Genomic DNA, 19,001 nt, shown 5'->3' on the forward strand with positions numbered 1-19,001 from the left:
AAAGCTCTGTTTTATGAGATGGTGAAGTCGATTTTTCAACTGAGCATGGGGAATAGTAGTGTATAGCGTAGAAAAATCAAAAGTCTTTATGTTGCTGCAAAATTGCAAAGATTGTGATCGAAGATTAAGCAGTAGATCTTTCGAATTTTTTAGAATCCACATCTGGTTAACACCACTGGTAGAATATGTCTCATCACAATATTTTTGAAGCCCATCTTTAGCTGTAGAAAGAATAGTAGTCAATACTTTAGAAAGATGTTTAGTCGAACACTTTGAAGAAACAGCTATGTATCGTTCTTTGTATGGAGTTTTGTGTAATTTAGGTATCCAGTATAAGGAAGGTAAATTTTCTTCGTTTTCTTTGATGTTGATACCAAAAGAAAGAAGGACAGATTTATGATTTTGTATAATTTCGTCCTTGGTAAATGATGTTAAACCTTTGAATTAAAATGTTTTATTAAGTGAATAAAACTTTTCGTTCCATGTCAAAATAGTTTAAGTTGTATTTTGTAGATGCTTTAGTTTTAGTTTAAGCAGAATTAGTTTATACGTAGAAGTAAAATAGCAACATTGTCAATTAAAGATATGGTTGTCGTATAAGAGTAGTGGAAGAAGTAGTAGAAGCAAGAGCTGACGATGAAAGATGTCGATGACATCGTAGAGGGTCACTATTAAAAAGATAATCGTCTTGTCCTTTGTTTTAGTAAAGTCATAATAGAAGAATATTCTTCGACTTCAACATTATAGTCTATCAGATTCTTCATCGGAATTGAATTTTGTCGACTTCCTAGTGTCTCGCTCAAGGTCTTAAAGAACATCTCTTGAGGATTATTGTTCCATTTCTTTTCATTTTCCCTCATCTCATTTCTCCTTTGGTCTAAGATAGTTATTGTTTGTTTTAAAAGATAAACATATACTTGATTCCGAACATCAGATGATATTCCAACGTCAAGCAATGATTTGACCTTGTCAACACGTTTGGTCACGTCTGTATTAGTTATTATTTTTAATAATAAGAGTGCCTGTTCCTTTTCAACATCGTATTTACTACATAATCCAAGCTCATATAAATGTTTTAAGTCATCTTCATCGGCAAATTTACAAATGAATGTAAGAAGAGCTACACTATAATTCATATAGTTCCGTCCTTCAGCTTCGCTGGACATATTTGTACTGGAAATTGTTTCCGGTGATACCTTAAAATGGTGCATATCTTCTAACAGCTTATATAATATATAGTTGCCGCTATGTGGTATCGGTCTTATTTCATTTTCAAGTGATATAATCTGTTGCAGTATTTCTGTATGATTCTTCCATAGAGCAAGTTGCATAGACGTTACTCCATATTCATTTTGCATGTTGTAATCTGCACCCTTTTGGATAAGATAGGTTGCTATTTCGACATTCCCTTGCATTAATGCAAATGTAAGTGGTAATGTGTAACCCGTTTCTTGGGTATTTATTTTACAATTATTGATAATCAATATTTGAACGACATCAAAATGACCAGTTTCAATTGATATTAAAAGCGGTGATTTACCATAAATGTCACATTAGTTAATATCACTACCACTTTTAACCAAATACGAAACAATGTCTGAATGGCCAGCTTCCGAGGCAGTAAATAGTGGTGATTTTTTTTGGTACTCGCAAAAGTTGACATCTGCGCCGTTTTCAACAAGCATTTTTACGATGTCTATGACACCCCGAATTGAAGCTTCCAATAAAGGTGTCCTTTTAGAGAACATGTCCTTGTTCACGTCGGCCCCGTTTTGTACAAGACAGTTAGCTATAGCAGTATATCCATACGCTGAAGCTATATATAAGGGTGGTGCACTACCATCTGTGATATCAACACGGGGTTTAAAAGCGTTTACATCTGCACCGTTTTCAGCTAAGTATTTAACAATCTCATAATCTCCATTCTCTGTTGCAACACTTAACGGAAACTCGTGATACTCACACAAGTTGACATTTACACCAGACTGTACTAATAGTTTTACAATTTGCAAATAGCCATAGTGACATGCTGCATTTAGAGGTTCGATAGTCCTATGATAATTATCTTCAAGGTAGTCGATGTCGGACATATACGTAGGTGTAGCGTCTATGCTCTCTTTTTTCACATACCTTAATATTAGTTCCACCAAACATGGATCGCCATTGTAAACAGACAATATCAGTAATCTGGCTTGTTCTTCTATATTTGAACCGAAAACGATGTCAGTAGAATCGTTATGATCATGAACATGATTAACAATTTCTTGTAAAAGGTGAGTGTGCCCGTAATAAACAACCCAACTTATCATTCTGATTGTATGAGTGACGTCATTGCCGTATATGCCGTTATGTTGTTCTCGTTTTTCTTGTTGTTCTTGTACTCTTTTATCTGTTAATAGTTCTCTCCTAACGGTTTCATCACGATACATATTCTCAAACGTTCTCCCCGCTTTGTCTTCGTAATCTATTAAATGTTCACAATTACCAGTCCTTGGAGTAAAAAATGTATTCTTAAAGACCTCGTATGATTTCTTTTTTATCAACTGAAAGAACACATTAAGGAATGGCTGATATTTAAGTGCCTTGTTCATAAAAACATCAAACAGTTTGTTTGATTCTAGATCTGAATAAAGTCTTTCAGCTAATTTTGAAAAGTGTCTTTCTTTAATCTTAATGCTTAAATCATCAAATGAAGGGTTCCCATCTACAACAACTTTATTGGCTATAAAGTTACTTGGCATAAACTCCAATATGTGTTCTGGAAATTCTTGTCCATAGTGGTATGCAACGGTTTCGTAAATTGAATCATGGATAAATGAAAATTTGTTTTCAAACTTCACTACAAAAGTATCTTCAATATAAGTTAAAGCATCGAATATCTTTCTATCTGCTGTTCCTCGATCTAATCCACAAGAGTTGTAAATCATTTTCTTAACTTGCTTTGAAGGCATAGTGTCAATTGACAATTGTTTGTTGTTGACTAGACATAACACCAATGATGCGTATTGTGCGGTATTTGTCTTTTGTAGTTTGCTCATTTCTTCTAGTAGAATTTCAAATGGCCTTGCAAAAAACTTTGAGCCAATGATTTGGTAGTTTACATTAACTGCAAATAGTTGACACAAAAATGGAACCATTATTTTTGCATTCATTAGAGATAAGTTAGTATAGAACTTTTCGTCGACGCCTGCCTTTGAACAATGGGTTTTAAGGATTTTCATCTTCTCTAGTTCATTTAATTCATTGTTCATGTTTTCTAGATCAACTATATTTTGGAAAACAAATAGTTTTAATACGATAGCCTCATTATAAACTGTCTTTCGACAAGTAAGTAAAAGCTTTGACTTACTATTACTAAGTGACCTAATAATGCTTTTCTCGCTTGAAGCTATATTATTAAATCTCGTCATATCTAAAGCAAAAACACCTAAGATATCATCTAACACGAACACTTGTCGAATATTACAGTTCCCATATCGTATGATTTCCTCCTCTTTACACACAGGAACAACCTCCCAACCAAGCCTTTCGAATAGTAATGCTATATGTCTTGCTGTCGCAGTTTTACCAGAACCAGGACCGCCAATGAATGTCACAATGTTATGTTTATTAGCCTCTTCAAACGCTGCTTTGTATCCCCGTGTTTCGTCGCAGAATAGAATATCATTTCTTTTCCAATCTTCCAATAATGTAAGTTGGCATTCTTAAATATAAAAAAAAGTTGATATTTGTTAATTTTGTTGAATATAAACAATAGGAATGTCCGATCTAAAATGCAACCTCCGATGTCAGAATAAATCCGTTTCCCTTCTCGGAATTCAAATCAGAAAGGTTTATTAAAAAAATATACTACAAACAATTTCCGGTTATTTTTAAACATAGCAGTGAACATTATCAACTTACTTCTATTGTGACGAGGAATATGTCGTTCATTTATTTCTTCTATATCCTTTCTGCAGTAAATAACAGCATCTTCAATTTCTGTTATTTCATCATGACAGGTATACAGTTCATTTTGAAGTTCACATATCTCATCTTTCATCTTGGAAATATGTTTTTTCATACTTTCTATTTCATTTTTCTGAGATCCTTTAAACTGAGCGTATTCTAGTTCTGTAATCTCGGTTTTCAAAGTTTTTTGACTCAATCTGTTAACAGCCTAAATTAAGATATATTTCTTATGAATTACATCTTATGACTTCCATGATAGGGAATATAATACTATATTAGATAAGAATCGTTTTCGTTTGTACTTTTTGTGGCAGGTTATTTTTCTTTAATGTGTTTATAATGACGTTACAAATATGAACAATGTGTCAATGCATGTGTTTTTAAGATGAATTTATGTGTATATCTATATGCGTTCCAAATCATTGGATCATACCTCACTCTGTAAATATTAATTAAAAACCCAAAGACATACTTCAAAACAAATGATGGAAACAGGTAAACGCAATCCTACCACATGTTCGTATTTATATTAAGGTTTATGTACCCTTCTGTAGCCATTTTTGTACGAATTTTTCAAACCTCAATTGTATCAAAACTAAAGATATAATAAATAATAGAGATAGGCCATTTAGTACATGTTCCAAGGGGAAACTTGATGTAAAGAGTTATTTTTTACTGTTTCATTGCATTGGATAGAAAAAGAGGACTTTGTGGCAAATAAATCAAGATTTTTATAGAAAATCCACAGCCTTTAATACAGAGATTTTTGTTATAAAATTTGAAACATAAATTACTCACTTGATTTTCTATGATGTGCTAGTGTTTATTTTTTTACAAAAAGTTCTAAGTAACCTGTAAATTCCTAAACACCTCGTGCTGAGTCACTAAAGTCGAGCGCACCCTAAAAGGTGTACTTGATTTTGGCTATATTTATACTTGTCTTAACCAATAACTACATTTATAAACTTGTTTTAAGGAAATCAATGCTAGCACTGCATGCAATAATCCTATATCTATCAGTTATCAAATTGCCAAATATGAGAGTACAAGGATAAAGGCTGTGGATTTTCTATAAAAATCTTGATTTATTTGCCACAAAGTCCTCTTTTTCTATTAAATGCAATGGAACAGTAAAAAATAATGCTTTGCATCAAGTTTCCCCTTGGAATATGTACAAAATGGCCTATCTCTATTATTAATTATATCTGTAGTTTTGATACAATTGAAGTTTGAAAAGTTCGTACAAAAATGGCTACAGAAGGGTACATAAACCTTAAGAACTAAAATGATTAAACACATTTTTTTTCCAACTGTGGAATATAAGTTTTGTAATATTTTTTCCCATTCTTCCTCAAAAGCTTTCGAATTATGAAACCTAATATGAATAAAGTAACAAGTCGGTAAGAAAACGAGCACATTTTTTCCGCATCAACTTTGATACTAAAGGAGGAGGTATTTTAAGAGTCATCATCTGGCCTCTGATATTACAAAAGAGTTGACAAATTATGCAAATAGGTTTACTCTTTTGATAAATTAGATTGAATTGGTGATTTTTACACAAGTTTTATTAAAAGAAATGTTCAGCTGATCATATTTCAAACTAACAGTTTTGATAATGAAATTAATTTTGAGAATGGGAATTGGAAATGTATCAAAGAGATAACAACCAGACCAAAGAGCAAAAAACAAACAGCTGAAGGCCATCATTTGGTCTTTAACACAGCGAGAAAATCACACATTCGGAGACGGGCTTAAGCTGGCCCCTACAATTTATTCTGTACTAGGTCAATAAAAATGGACGACCAAAAAGCAGCGGGGTTAAATATATTTATAGAGATCTCAACCCTTGTTCTTTATATTACTTATAGTCAATGTAGAAAAAAATAACCAAACACATTGCAATTCACACAGTTAAATGTGTTTTTGAGTTTAGTATGAAGTCCATTTACACTGAACTAGTACTTTACACAGCGATGGCAGCCTTATGTCCTTGCCCTTATTAATCTGTCAAATTGATTAATATCTTAATTTAAAGGGACATCAAACACTTATCTAAAAAAATGTACAACTGTAGCTGTTGTTGATGTTATTCTCAAGTTACTAATATTCTTATAGTTATTTTGCATAAAATTTAAACCATTATTAACAAAAGTTGTCATGTTTAACACTATAACAAAAAAACCCAGATAAGAATCAAAATTCATTGATGGACCCTATTTTGTTTGCTGTGTATTGTTTTGTTGTCTGTTTTTAAATTCTGGTAATCAGATATAGGTATGTGCGATAAATCGTATGCTCTTTCTTGATCTAAATATTAAAAGGTTCCACATTTTATAGATATGGTCATGCAATCCATTGAAACGAGTTATAGTGTACTTATATGGTTTTGGATTTACTACATTGTAGTATGTAGATTATCAGGGATTATACTTTTGATCGGGTTGTTGTCTCTTTTTTAATAACGTAAGCAGCATGACGGGTGCCACATGTGGAGCAGAATCTGCTTACCCTTCCAGAGCACCTGAGATCATCCCCAGTTTTTGGCGGGGTTCGTGTTGCTCAGTCTTTAATTTTCTATGTTTTGTTCTTGTGTATTATCATTTGTCTGTTTGTCTTTTTCATTTTAAGCAATGGTGTTGTCATTTTATTTTCGATTTATTAGTTTTTGACTGTCCCTCCGGTATCTATCGCCCCTCTTTTTGACACTTTCCCTAATCAATTTCAGTTTTAGTTTTGGTTTTTTAAACAAATAAGTTTGAACATTTACCAAACTAGAATACCTGAGAAAGTTCGTTCCATTGATTCTGATATTGTTTTTTTGATATTTTGAATTCTGTATTATGTGCGAGTTTGTTTCTATAGTTACGAATTCTTTCTATGTCGTCTGCTTCTGATTTTTCTCCAGATAACGGGGTTGATCCCCATCCTCTTGTTGGTGGAGCAATTTTGTGATTGAGAGTATTTCTTATAAGTTTATATAGCAGAGATGAGTCAAAGTCAGTACTTTTAGCTTGTCCACCTGAAACTTATAAAAAAAAAAAAAATGATATGATACAAATATTTATTTCTTATATTTGATTTGTTATTTTTTCAACAGTTTTGAACCGCCTCATTTATTTACCAAATCGTACTGAATTTTAATTCCTGGGTTTATGCAATTGACGGACGGACGTAAAACACGATCAGTTTGACTTTCATTTGTATAATAAGGCAAATTGAACATTAGTTTATATTTTCATATAGTTGACAGCAGAACAAAACAAACAAATCCATATATCTTCTCTACAAAAGCGGTTATCTGAAACTTTAATCATCTTTGCTCTTATCATAAAAAAAAACTACAGCAGTCAATATGTTGACTTTAATACGAGATCATTATTTATAACTGAATAGAAGTTATTAGAAAGTTGTAAACCTCTTTGGCCGCTTTAAAACGTAATTATATATTTAAAAACACTGTGAATAACTGTTTAACATAATTGAGTATTTTACATTTTTTAAATAAATGTTGTATTATATTTAATTAATGTTAACTAATTGTCTGAAATGTTAATACTTGGGTTCCATGAAGACAGATAAATGCTAATATGAAATGAACATAATGATTCTCCAAGATCAACAATTGAAAACAATGTGGAATAATTAATAATAAGGGCTATGAACCAATCAAATTAAGGTCATCACTCAAAAATTTTACGGTCGCCATCATGAGCTGATTGGCCATTATGACAAAAGTGTGTCAGAAATCATATATGATATTCTTCCTCAGTCATAAGAACCTTCCATCATTACCGAACTGAACAAAGAAATAACACGACGGGTGCCGTATACGGTGTAGGAAATGCTTACCCTTCCGGAACACCTGATATCACTCTCGGTTTTTAGTGGAGTTCGTGTTGTTTCTTAATTATTATTTATAACTGTTAATGTAAATGTCCTTTGGTTTTGATTGTTATTGTCCTTAACTTGCAGTAATTGTTACATATTTATTTTCTTTACAGAAAAAAGACTTGAGTGTGTAGGTTAAGGTAATATCTTTAGCAATCGGATCCTGCTCCACATGTGGCGCCCGTCGTTTTGTCCATGTAAGTGAACACATGGCGATAAGTTTAATTCGGTAGGACCACTCAAGTAAATAAAGGAAATAAACGCTATGCTCGTTCTCAACATTATATACGATGCTTTGCATTATTTATAAAGAATTCAAAACAAAAACCAGAATAAAACTTGTAAATACAAAAATGTTCAGATTATGAATACTTACCCGGAAAAAGTATACTTCTTTCATCTTTTCTCCAAGGAAATGTGCTATATTTGCTTAAATGCATTGTGAGTAATGATTTTGGAACATGTGTATCGAAGACAAATCGTAAAGCATTCGTTGCATGCTTGTGACTCAGTAAATAAATCCGAAGAAAATTTGCTTCTTTCTGAGGCAACGGTTTAGAATTGTTTCCTGGAAAAGTAATTATTAAAATAATAACCCCTTTAATTGATATGTATTATGTTGTACCAGTTCACCGCTCTAAACAGACGAGCTCCCCCATGTAATTATATGTTTAGAATAATTTGTGTATGCTCCCTGTGATTGATGGTCTTGATGCATTTTCTGATCTCGTCCAAACATTAGTATATATTTTTTTACATCTGTACCATGCTATCAAACATTCATTTTGATTTCAATATGCCTCAGGCCGTGATTATAAGCATATATAGTCCAAAACCAGGTACCCTCATATAATATGAAAAAAAGTCCGACACCTTCTTGATCTGAGTATGCAATAACATACATTTTCTGTCAGACGTTCAGCAACGACATGTTTAAGTATATCATCTTTGCTTAGTGAAAGTAAATGGTTAAATGTATTTGATTTAACACGTACGTTTATCATTTATGATATCACACCTCTGATAAAAAAAAATGTTTTATTTAATTGCAAACTTTTGACTTTTAAAAGGAAGTCTGGAGACGAATCATAAGTCAACAGTACCATGGCCAACCATTGTAAGTGCAAACTGAAAAAATCTTACCTCTAAAAAAACATATACATTTTGTACAGAAAAAAACTATAAGTATTCCCAATATTGCAGTGAAACAGTATTCAAGCATCATCTTCCCGTCCGTATACTCCTTGATTAATAAAAAAAAGACACATTGTAATCAGAATTGAAACATGTTACTTTTCTACATAATGTTGTAAAAACATGTCTGTATATTGCAATTCGAAACTCTCAGACAGCATTTCGATCAAAGTAATAGACGTCAATTTGTAAATTTTTCGAATGTGCCTCAATCAAGATTTTATTATTTTGACTGGTTGTTAATTTGGTTAGAGTATGATACATACCAAGAAGCTGCACCGTACAAGCTCATATGAAGTTACTGCAATTCCTTCATTTTTTTTCTACTTACATTAAGGTGGTACCTAACACCTTCACTAAAATATATTTGGCTCGTTTAATTTTCATAAAGTTTTGGTAAAGTATTTACTTTGACCCTTTGACAAAAATATCAAAAAATCAAAAAAAATGAACCAACCAATTTATTAGAAAAATTACACTGGTTATATAGCAGTTTGACAAACACTAATTTTGATCATTGAGAAGCTTAACATTCCTTTAACAACGCAACGTAATTAAAACGTTTCGCTAATTTTATAGACTTATCTCCCTGTATTGTTAGGTACCACCTTAATTTGTTATTGAATGCATTTCAATGTTTGAATATTAGTAAACTAACTTTGATTTCAATTAATGACTGCAAGAACGATATGTTTAATCTAGTGCATTCGACCTTTTGCAGTCAGCAGTCATCAAATATCATCATATCATTTGGATATTCTGATAAAAAATAAAATTCGTTTCACAGAAATAAAACACAAAAAACTTTTCCCTGCATTAAAATAGTGGAAAAGGTGATGTAGATAAATTATTAAAGATTTAAGCTTTGCTTATATTCTTTCATACACAACTTATAATATACGGAGCCAACGATTAAATGTTTTGTTTAATTGAGTCACATCATTGTCCAACAAAATCTAATGGACTAAATTAACTTAAAACAGGGAGTTCTGTATTCGAAGGCATAAACACACTTGTTTGACTTGCTTCGTTCTGGGCCTATGTTTGAATCGACCAGAGACAAAAAATTATGAACTGCAAAACTGATTATTGCTAACACCCATTTTGGAATCATTAGCAACATATCATGACTTAAAAAATCGTTGACTGAATGATTAATATGAAAATGTATGGAGAAAACATAAAGTACAATTTTCAAACTCTTATAAAGGACCATAAACATTAAACGGCAATAGTTAAAATCGTCATTCGAAAATTTGATTTCATTTTATCATCAGATAAAACAAATCAAAAGGGACATTAGTAGAAAGCTTCATAGGTTATGTCAGAAAACGACATTTTGTGCCGTTTTAAGATCTTTCAATTGCCCGAATTCAATAAAGATCAATAAGAAAATCTTCAATATATAAAAAAATACTTTGCCAAAGTAAACACATATCATAATTTGAAATGCACTGGTTGAATGGTTCTTTACAAGCTATATTGTACTTTGCTTGCAGTTTCTTCAGAAAACCTGTAAAAGTGAATAATTATGGAAGATGCATCTGATTGTTGACCTTCACATCAATTTTAGTATATTTTTTAAGAAAATTCATACAAAGACACAAAACAATTGAATATGTTAAAATAATTAATTTGCGTCTCTCTTGCTCTATAGAAATGATTCTGTCTATTAGCTTTTTGGAGTAGATCTGCTCAAACATTTAAAGAAGACCCATCAATAAATAATATTTTCTATAAAATATCAACCATAAACTTACCACTATTTCCATTACTAAACTCTTATTTCCATTCAAATGTTTATGTCATGATCTATTATATTAAATCATTGATTGGTAATCTGATATGTTTTGCATTATTCCATTAAACTTGTGCAGTCAAGCTACGAAAAGGTGACAATGGATATATTTTCAGCTGTATATCATTTGTTTTGTTATTGATATAGACTTATTCTAAAATGAACACTTTTGAAACTATGAAAAGCTTTCTTTATATTCATAAGAATGCAACAGTGTGTGACAATAAATGATAGCCCTTAACAATTAACATATACATATTTTGATCCTCGTGATAATACCTATAGTTTTAAATATTCATAAAGTTAATTCAGAATTAAGAGAAACAAGTCAGCACAATTGAGCTAAAACAAATATGAAATATAACAACAAATGACAACATTTTAATAAAAAGCTCCTTTTTTACGCTATATAATCATATCCTACGTTTTTGTAATGTTTAAAAACCACACATATACTACCAGTATTTGTATTCACTGTTATTCCTTTTTGATGGAGGTAATCATCTTACCGCCATATCTCTAATAGTATGCTTTTTCTTCAAGTTCAATCGCACATACATTATGTATATAAATCTAAACCCTGCATAGATTCCTATTTAACGTAATGCTGATCATTATTAATTTGACTTGTGTAATTATCACAAATACCGATGGCATTGAATCTAATTATAATTAGTTATTGCTTGTGTTGCGTGACGTGAACCATCCAAATATTATAAAGGACACTTTCACAATATCATTTTTCCTTTATTTTCATGTAACGCATAACTATTTAATCAATCAAATGCATTCACATTATTCAGTAGAGCAGTATATGTAACAGAAAATTACCTTCATTAATAATCATTTGCTATGTTGTACAATTGGTTGATGTTTTTTTTTGGATCTTATTGTTCATGGCATTTTTTACATATACCTTTATCTCAATTCTATCAATCTTAGAAACAGTTCACATTTTTATTTAAGATTAAGTAGTCACAAGATTAGTACAATCAGACGTGAAACATTTGTAGGAAACTAATGAAGAATTATTTGAAAAAGTAAACAAAAAAATAAATCGATCCATATTTATATTATGATGAAAACAATCATTATTACGGTTGAATAGAATTATTACAATCGAATCTAGTACCATTAGTTTTAGATCACCATACGTGTTATATTGAATATAAGAGGGCAACCATCTCCCATTTAATATCAATGTACGCTTTCAACCAAATTTTAAGTGTTATAACATTTTACAACTGACAATAAAATAAAAAATATGTTGGTGATATATTTTTGCGATTTTTAAAAAAGAAGTGAAAATAAGTCAAAATCACAATTTAGACGATGACATGGACACGGTTGATCAAGACTTAGAGTAGTCCAGTGTTTTTAGCATGCAGTATCGTTAATGTTTTTCTGGTTAGATTTTTAGATCTTGATTCAAGACGTGGACGTTCGGTAGTAATCTACAAATTTCAAATGTGTATATGTATATTATTATGTTCTAACTATTGACTGATAATATTTGTATTCTGATTCTTAAGGCAGGACCTGACGCTTTCTATGGGAGTGGTTTCGGTATTACGTCGAGTTACAGGTTTCCATAAACCCATTTTTCATTGTTTTTTTCTGAATGGCATTCATCACTTATAACAGAAATACAAAAGATTCAAGTAAAAGTTCTTTAGAATTTTTTAATAATCTAGATATGTAAATATTTGTCTTTTATGCATAATATTCTAATGATGTATTGTATAAATATGTGCCAGATTATACAATATTTAAAGCCAGCTGGTTCGTCCGCACGGCAAATGAAAAATTAATTAGTGGGTTATTTTTGGGGGATTTAAACAGTGTTGAAGTATAGTCTAATTTGTATTCTGTAAACTGGTCACATTTTGAATATGTTTGGTATATCTAGTATGGTATTGTAAATACACACATAATATTTATCTGTCCTTGTTTTATTCGTGTAATTCATTTATCACCTTTTAACAACATCCTATTTCTTACTTCCTTTTTTCATATCTGTTCTATTTAAGGCTCATCTTTTCGTTGTAATACTATCAAGTGATTGACCAATAAAAACAGTTATTGCCTATATGTGTGTCATTCACCGTCAAGTTTCATCTATTCATTGGAATTTTAAAAATTTGATTTCCATAAAATTATGCGTTATATGTCAGCATTCAACTATTTTTAAATATACTATTCATCTATGAGTAAGGAATAAAAATGGCCAATCTCTACTATACAATGCTGACATAGTTTGTTGCATGATATCACATTTAGTGTCCAACATAATCATTTATGTCTGAAAAAAGACTAGCTCTACAAACGATTGAACTTTGGAGTTAGAAAGGAATGTCCTTCTTCTCAAATTATAGGATATTTAATCATAATTGAACTTAATCCTGATATTTTACAGAGTTAATAATTATAAGGCTTTCAAAATTTCACCATATAAATAAATTGAAATAAAAATATTTTGTCAAACACGCATAAGTTGACATGAAACTTTATCACTTGAGAAAGAATTCAGGATTTATTTAATTGCCCCGATGTGTTATAAATAAAAGGGAAATGGTCGTCACCTGTTTGATTTTAGAAATATCAAATCATTATATTGAATCAGTAGAAATAAACCCTAACAGCATTCTCAAAATAGATATAAGAAATTGTGGTATGATTGCGACAACTCTCCATCCAAGTCACAGTTTGTAAAAGAAAACTATTGCTGTAATTGTAATTGGTTTCACACAAGGAAAGAATACTAAATTGGTCAACTAAAAATAAAAATGTGTATGTTTGTGAAATTTTAGTGTTATATAATCGAGAATAAGAGTCATCTTATTCTTTTTTCAATGCACTGCTTGACATATTGGGCAGTAGTCAAATTCGGTATAATGTCAAAATCTACATGATATAACATTGAAGTATGAATATTATAATACTAAGCTGTTGAATTTTCACAGAATATTTTTCTCCTTGCATCTTAACCCGTTTACTCAAGGTAAAAACATATTTAATGAAGCGTTTGTCAATCACATGTTAGGACAAAAACTATAAAACGTATAAAAAACCAATAACACTATGTAACTTGCATTAAATGAACGCTTAAAAAAATCTCAGGATATTGAACTTTATAAATCCTTTTCTGTAAGGTCAATAAAATGCGTTGAAAGATAGTTTCCAAGAGAGGGTATGAACAATTGAATGGACACTACACTTAATGTTCTTTCTTAACATGTTTGATTGCAAATTATGAGACAAACGAAGATATATTTATATGAAGGGTGGTTAATGATTGAGATGTCCTTGTTTAATTTGGGTCATTTATTAACAGTTATCAATCACAACAACAATCCGTCTCTTACTTCCTGTTTCCTATCATTTCTTTGTAATGCTCATAGTTTCGTTGTAATACTATTAATTGGCAGACCAATACGATCAGGTATAACCAGTTTCATTCACCTTTTACGTTTATTGAAAAAAAATTAATAATAAGAATTTGTATATATTTGCATTTTGGATATTATTATTGAAAATATTTAATAAAAACAATTATTAATGTATCTGTAAGTTAGAAATAAAAATGATAAACAAGTCAATGCAGAAATAACTTGTCACATTTACAAATATCCCGATCCCAAAAAGTATTTTGTAACTGTATGCGAAGACCACATTAAAATCATTTTGGTAAGGATTCTGTTAAATTGCTTGAATTTGTGATTGTTAAAATTGAAATGTTTTTTCAGTTTTTTAATTTTAGTTGTTTCAAACCATCAATACAGCATCAGTCAATAAGTATTTATAATTTATATCACTTACAAACCTCTTCAAAAGGTATCATATTTATTGTTTAATAAAAGGAAACCATTTTGAATTAGTTTTAAATAATAATTTATATGTTTGCTCATTTCGACAAAACGAGCATCTGGCGTAAATACAAAATTTAATCCTGGTATCTATGATGAGTTTATTTTCATGTGCACAATCGAATATAACCGATCGAACGGATGCGCTACTTAATATATTGAGCAGTAGTCAAACTTCGTAATGTGAGAAGGGATGGTCTACGTCTCAATTGTGTGATATTTACTCATAACTGATCTTAATCCCTAGAAATTGTACATAAATCATGTATATACTTTTGTTTACATGAATAAAATACAAATTTTTGTTTTTCATAAATGTAAGTGCTCATAACTTAATGTGTCTTTTTCATTTTGAGCCATGGCGTGTTACGTTTATTTTCGTCTAATGAGCTTGACTGTCCCTCTGGTATCTTTCGTCTCTTTTTTAATCACTTTTGAAGGATTTCTTTTGAGAAATTTCCCTGATAAGCAATAGTTACAGGGGGGGGGGGGGTATGGTTGACACTTTAATTTGAGTTATGATTTGCATCAGTGAAAATATATTATTTTACACTTCATATCCTTAGCGAAACTTTGGAAAATGTATCATTTTTATTGTTTCTAAATAGAAAAAAATTATCTAATTGGTTCAAAGTCAATGTACTTGACATATTGCGCATTTTTTTCCGATGTTGACATGAATATTAATAATGTGGTCATTTTTATAAATTGCCTGTTTACAAAACTTTGAATATTTCGAAAAACTAAGGATTTCTTATCCCAGGCATAGATTACCTTAGCCGTATTTGGCACAACTTTTTGGAATTTTGGATCCCCAAAGCTCTTTAAGCTTGTACTTGTTTGCCTTTATCAATATGTTGAGATGAGCGTCACTAATGAGTCATATGTAGACGAAACGCGCGTCTGGCGTACTAAATTATAATCCTGGTTCCTTTGATAACTATTTTAAATTCGGTAATATGTCAAAACCTACATGATGTATGGTTGAAAAGTAAATACTATAACAATTCAAGTTGTTTCAAATCTATTAAACACGTAAAAATACTTTGTTCCGAGTATTGATAATTTCATCTTAACCCGGTTACTGAAGGACACAAACTATGTGACGGAGATCACATGATGGGACTTAGTACTGTAAAACAAGGGTTACTTGCATATAATTAACGTTTAAGATTAAATAAGATCCCATGGTATAATTTAAATATTCATATCACCCGTTGAACTTGATGCTAATTTTGTACATGTTGTAACTCAGTGGAACCTTTCGAGCTAACGTGATTATTACATGCTGCAATAGACCAATTTCTAGAAGAAGAAAAAATATTGTTTTTAATTTTCAAATATTCAAGGATAATAATGATTTTGGCTTAAGACATACATATATTGTCTTAAATATTTAAAATGAACGTTCAACGACTTTCAAAATCGACTGACACTGCAAAAAATAAAGATAGATTAGAAAGAAATAATCACTAAGTATTTATAATAATTGAAAGGAAGAAAATAAACAAGTATTCATTAAAATTCTGTATTGACAGGCAAAACGCGTTAGATTATGAAAATGCAAGTAAAGAAAGTCCAATGGTGAATTCAAACAAATTATTCAAGGTATTGATTTAAGCAACATAAAAAGAATTTCAATCTAAATTAGATTGAAACCAACAAACATCATTTTCAACTCTTGTTTGTGCAACGATATTGCCACTCTATTAATAGAAATAAAGGTAGGCTCAAATACTACAAAATATGTTGTACTTATTGATAATATAATCTGCATTAAACTGCTTACTAACGACAGAAGCAAAGGTAAAGGTTCAAAATTTGACAGTCACATGTTGAAATATTTTCTGCATATAAATATCGATGCGCATCATACACTCTTTACAAGTTGGAAGACATCAGAAGGAAAATGTCCGACAACAACTCTGGTCTTAGAACGTTTTTCACGGTCATTACTTCGCCAATTTGGGCACCAGTTGCGGCAGTTGCAGGTGTCGTAGCTGCTCCTTTCACTGCTGCTGCAGACTCTGCCGATTCAGATAATGCAGCAAAAGCTATCGGGAGTTATCCAGGAAACTTAGTTGGGAATGCAATTACTAATCCCTTAAGCGCAATTGGTAATGTTGGGAAAATGATGTCAGGGAATGATAAGGTAAGATCAAAATTGATTCACATGTTATTCATTTTCTTACTTCAAGTTAGAAAAATAATCATAAATAGATTAAGACTGACCAGGAGAATTGAATTAATTTGATAGTGATATTATTGAAAACAAGAGGTTTTGCTCTGCTTTCTAAAAATACTGATAAAATGGAAACATCTGTTGATGTCGTTACTGAAATACAGTATGCAAAAATATCATACTTTCAAAAATAGTATATGTGAAAAGAAAACACTATTTAATACTTTATGGAACTTAAATGTATGTATATTGCTTTTCTTCCCACAAGATAAAGTACAAAATTTTAAAAACTATTTTTATAAAGTACATAAACTGATAATAAATCTTCCTGTGTTGTCATTCTTTATAAACAAAAACCTCATCTGTCTATCTTTTCCAATAACATATATTCTGTATATAGATATTTTTCACGTATGGCATTTCTTGACCACCCCTCCCATTATGTCACGAAAAAATAAACAATGATAATGAACAGCAAATTATGTGAATTAATAATTTGTTTTAGACAATTGACCCTCTCTCTATTTTACAACCCTGGATTGGACACAGATAAGACATATTCTTTTTTCACCGTTTCATCAAATGATACATAAAAAGAACACATAATTTAACGAATATACACACAATACATATTTGGAATTAAATCAGGTGCTTCAAAATGGATTTAACCACTCAACTGTTAATTTCATCAAAACAGTTTATTCATCTAACTGAGAATGAATTAATATAATCTGAATTAATAACTAAATATTTGAGAGCATAGGTGTTCTGTTCAAAGGTTTTAGAGGTCAGTGATTTTGTCATATTATTTTTACACATTTTGTTATCAAATGTTTACTTTGCACATTTGAATTAATGTTCATCTCATTTATACAAGTCTTATTTAATTCAAATACTAATTATGTTATATGATATATGTTAGATAAGCATGTCGGCGTGTTTTAATGTTGGTTTGATAAAAATTCCTAAACCGACAATTTATTTTCAATGCGTTTTCCCTTAAATATAATTTTATTGTATTCCCTATCTAATAAAATCGTTTGGAAAATCAGCCTTCAACCCCTCCTCCCCAAACAGCATAAAACAAAATACAAAAAAAAATATATGAAGATATTATAGCGTCTTCATTAGTATGGCATGGGTACCTGATGAGGACTTGTATCTTAATAATAACATATTTTTATTTTCATTTCAGAAATAAGAGTTCATTGTCCATAGAAGATTTGAATGAGGATGAGGGAAACATTAGATGAAAAAAAAAGACTTTAGAACACCTTCTCCTGATTATGTGCAAAAATATATTATAATTTAATTACAATTGTATTTTGAAATTAGATAGAATCATTAATGGCAGTCAAACTTGTTTTCTTAATTTTTTAAAGTATAAAATCACAATTTGAAACTATATTGAAACTGTATTGCGAGAAGACAAACTAAGACGCTACAGATTAACAACTATGATAGCTACTAAACACACTATTTCACATCAATCTTTAAATGCATAGAGTATATCCTCAATGTTATTTTAACTGATGGGGCGGAGCTTATGTTTTAATTTTCATAAGGACAGTCTATTGAAAATGTGTATGATAAGGATGATTGCCGTTATACTAATTATTGAATTCTAATCAGTGTCACCAAACGGGTATACAAAGGAACTGCGTGTATGATATGGGACGAATAACTGTACACTTCATTGTTGAGTTTATCTAAAAACTCCTCTATATAGATGGACTGGTCTTCACTAAGCGAACGTCTTAAACCCCGCTCAGTCAAGTGAAATATATCTAGTAATATGAATTGCACAGACATATCATCAATAACCAAACTGTAAACCGTTATTAGTGATTATAATAAACTAAAGAGTGATATGATTGGCCATGAGATAAATATCAACATATGTTGATTATAGGTAACACACAGCCACATATTATAGAAAGTGTCAGTTTATTCGGTCCATCTACCTTTTCGTGGTTTTGTTCTTATTATGTTTTGTTTTTGGTTTCGCTCTTTTTACTTCTTGAATGTTGGTGTTTTGTTTCAGCAAATGTGGACAAGATATTAAGTATACGACATCGAACCGTTATAGCGCTATCATAACTTATTCTTTTTAACCGACACT

At 30.7% G+C, this 19,001-nt stretch overlaps 1 pseudogene; it reads right to left on the minus strand.

The window, feature by feature from the left end:
• Positions 1-288: 288 nt before the first annotated feature.
• LOC139492877 (uncharacterized) overlaps positions 289-19,001 on the minus strand; it is a 32,056-nt pseudogene continuing 13,343 nt past the window's right edge.

Source organism: Mytilus edulis, chromosome 10 (genome assembly GCF_963676685.1).
Source record: "Mytilus edulis chromosome 10, xbMytEdul2.2, whole genome shotgun sequence".
Lineage (NCBI taxonomy): Eukaryota > Metazoa > Mollusca > Bivalvia > Mytilida > Mytilidae > Mytilus > Mytilus edulis.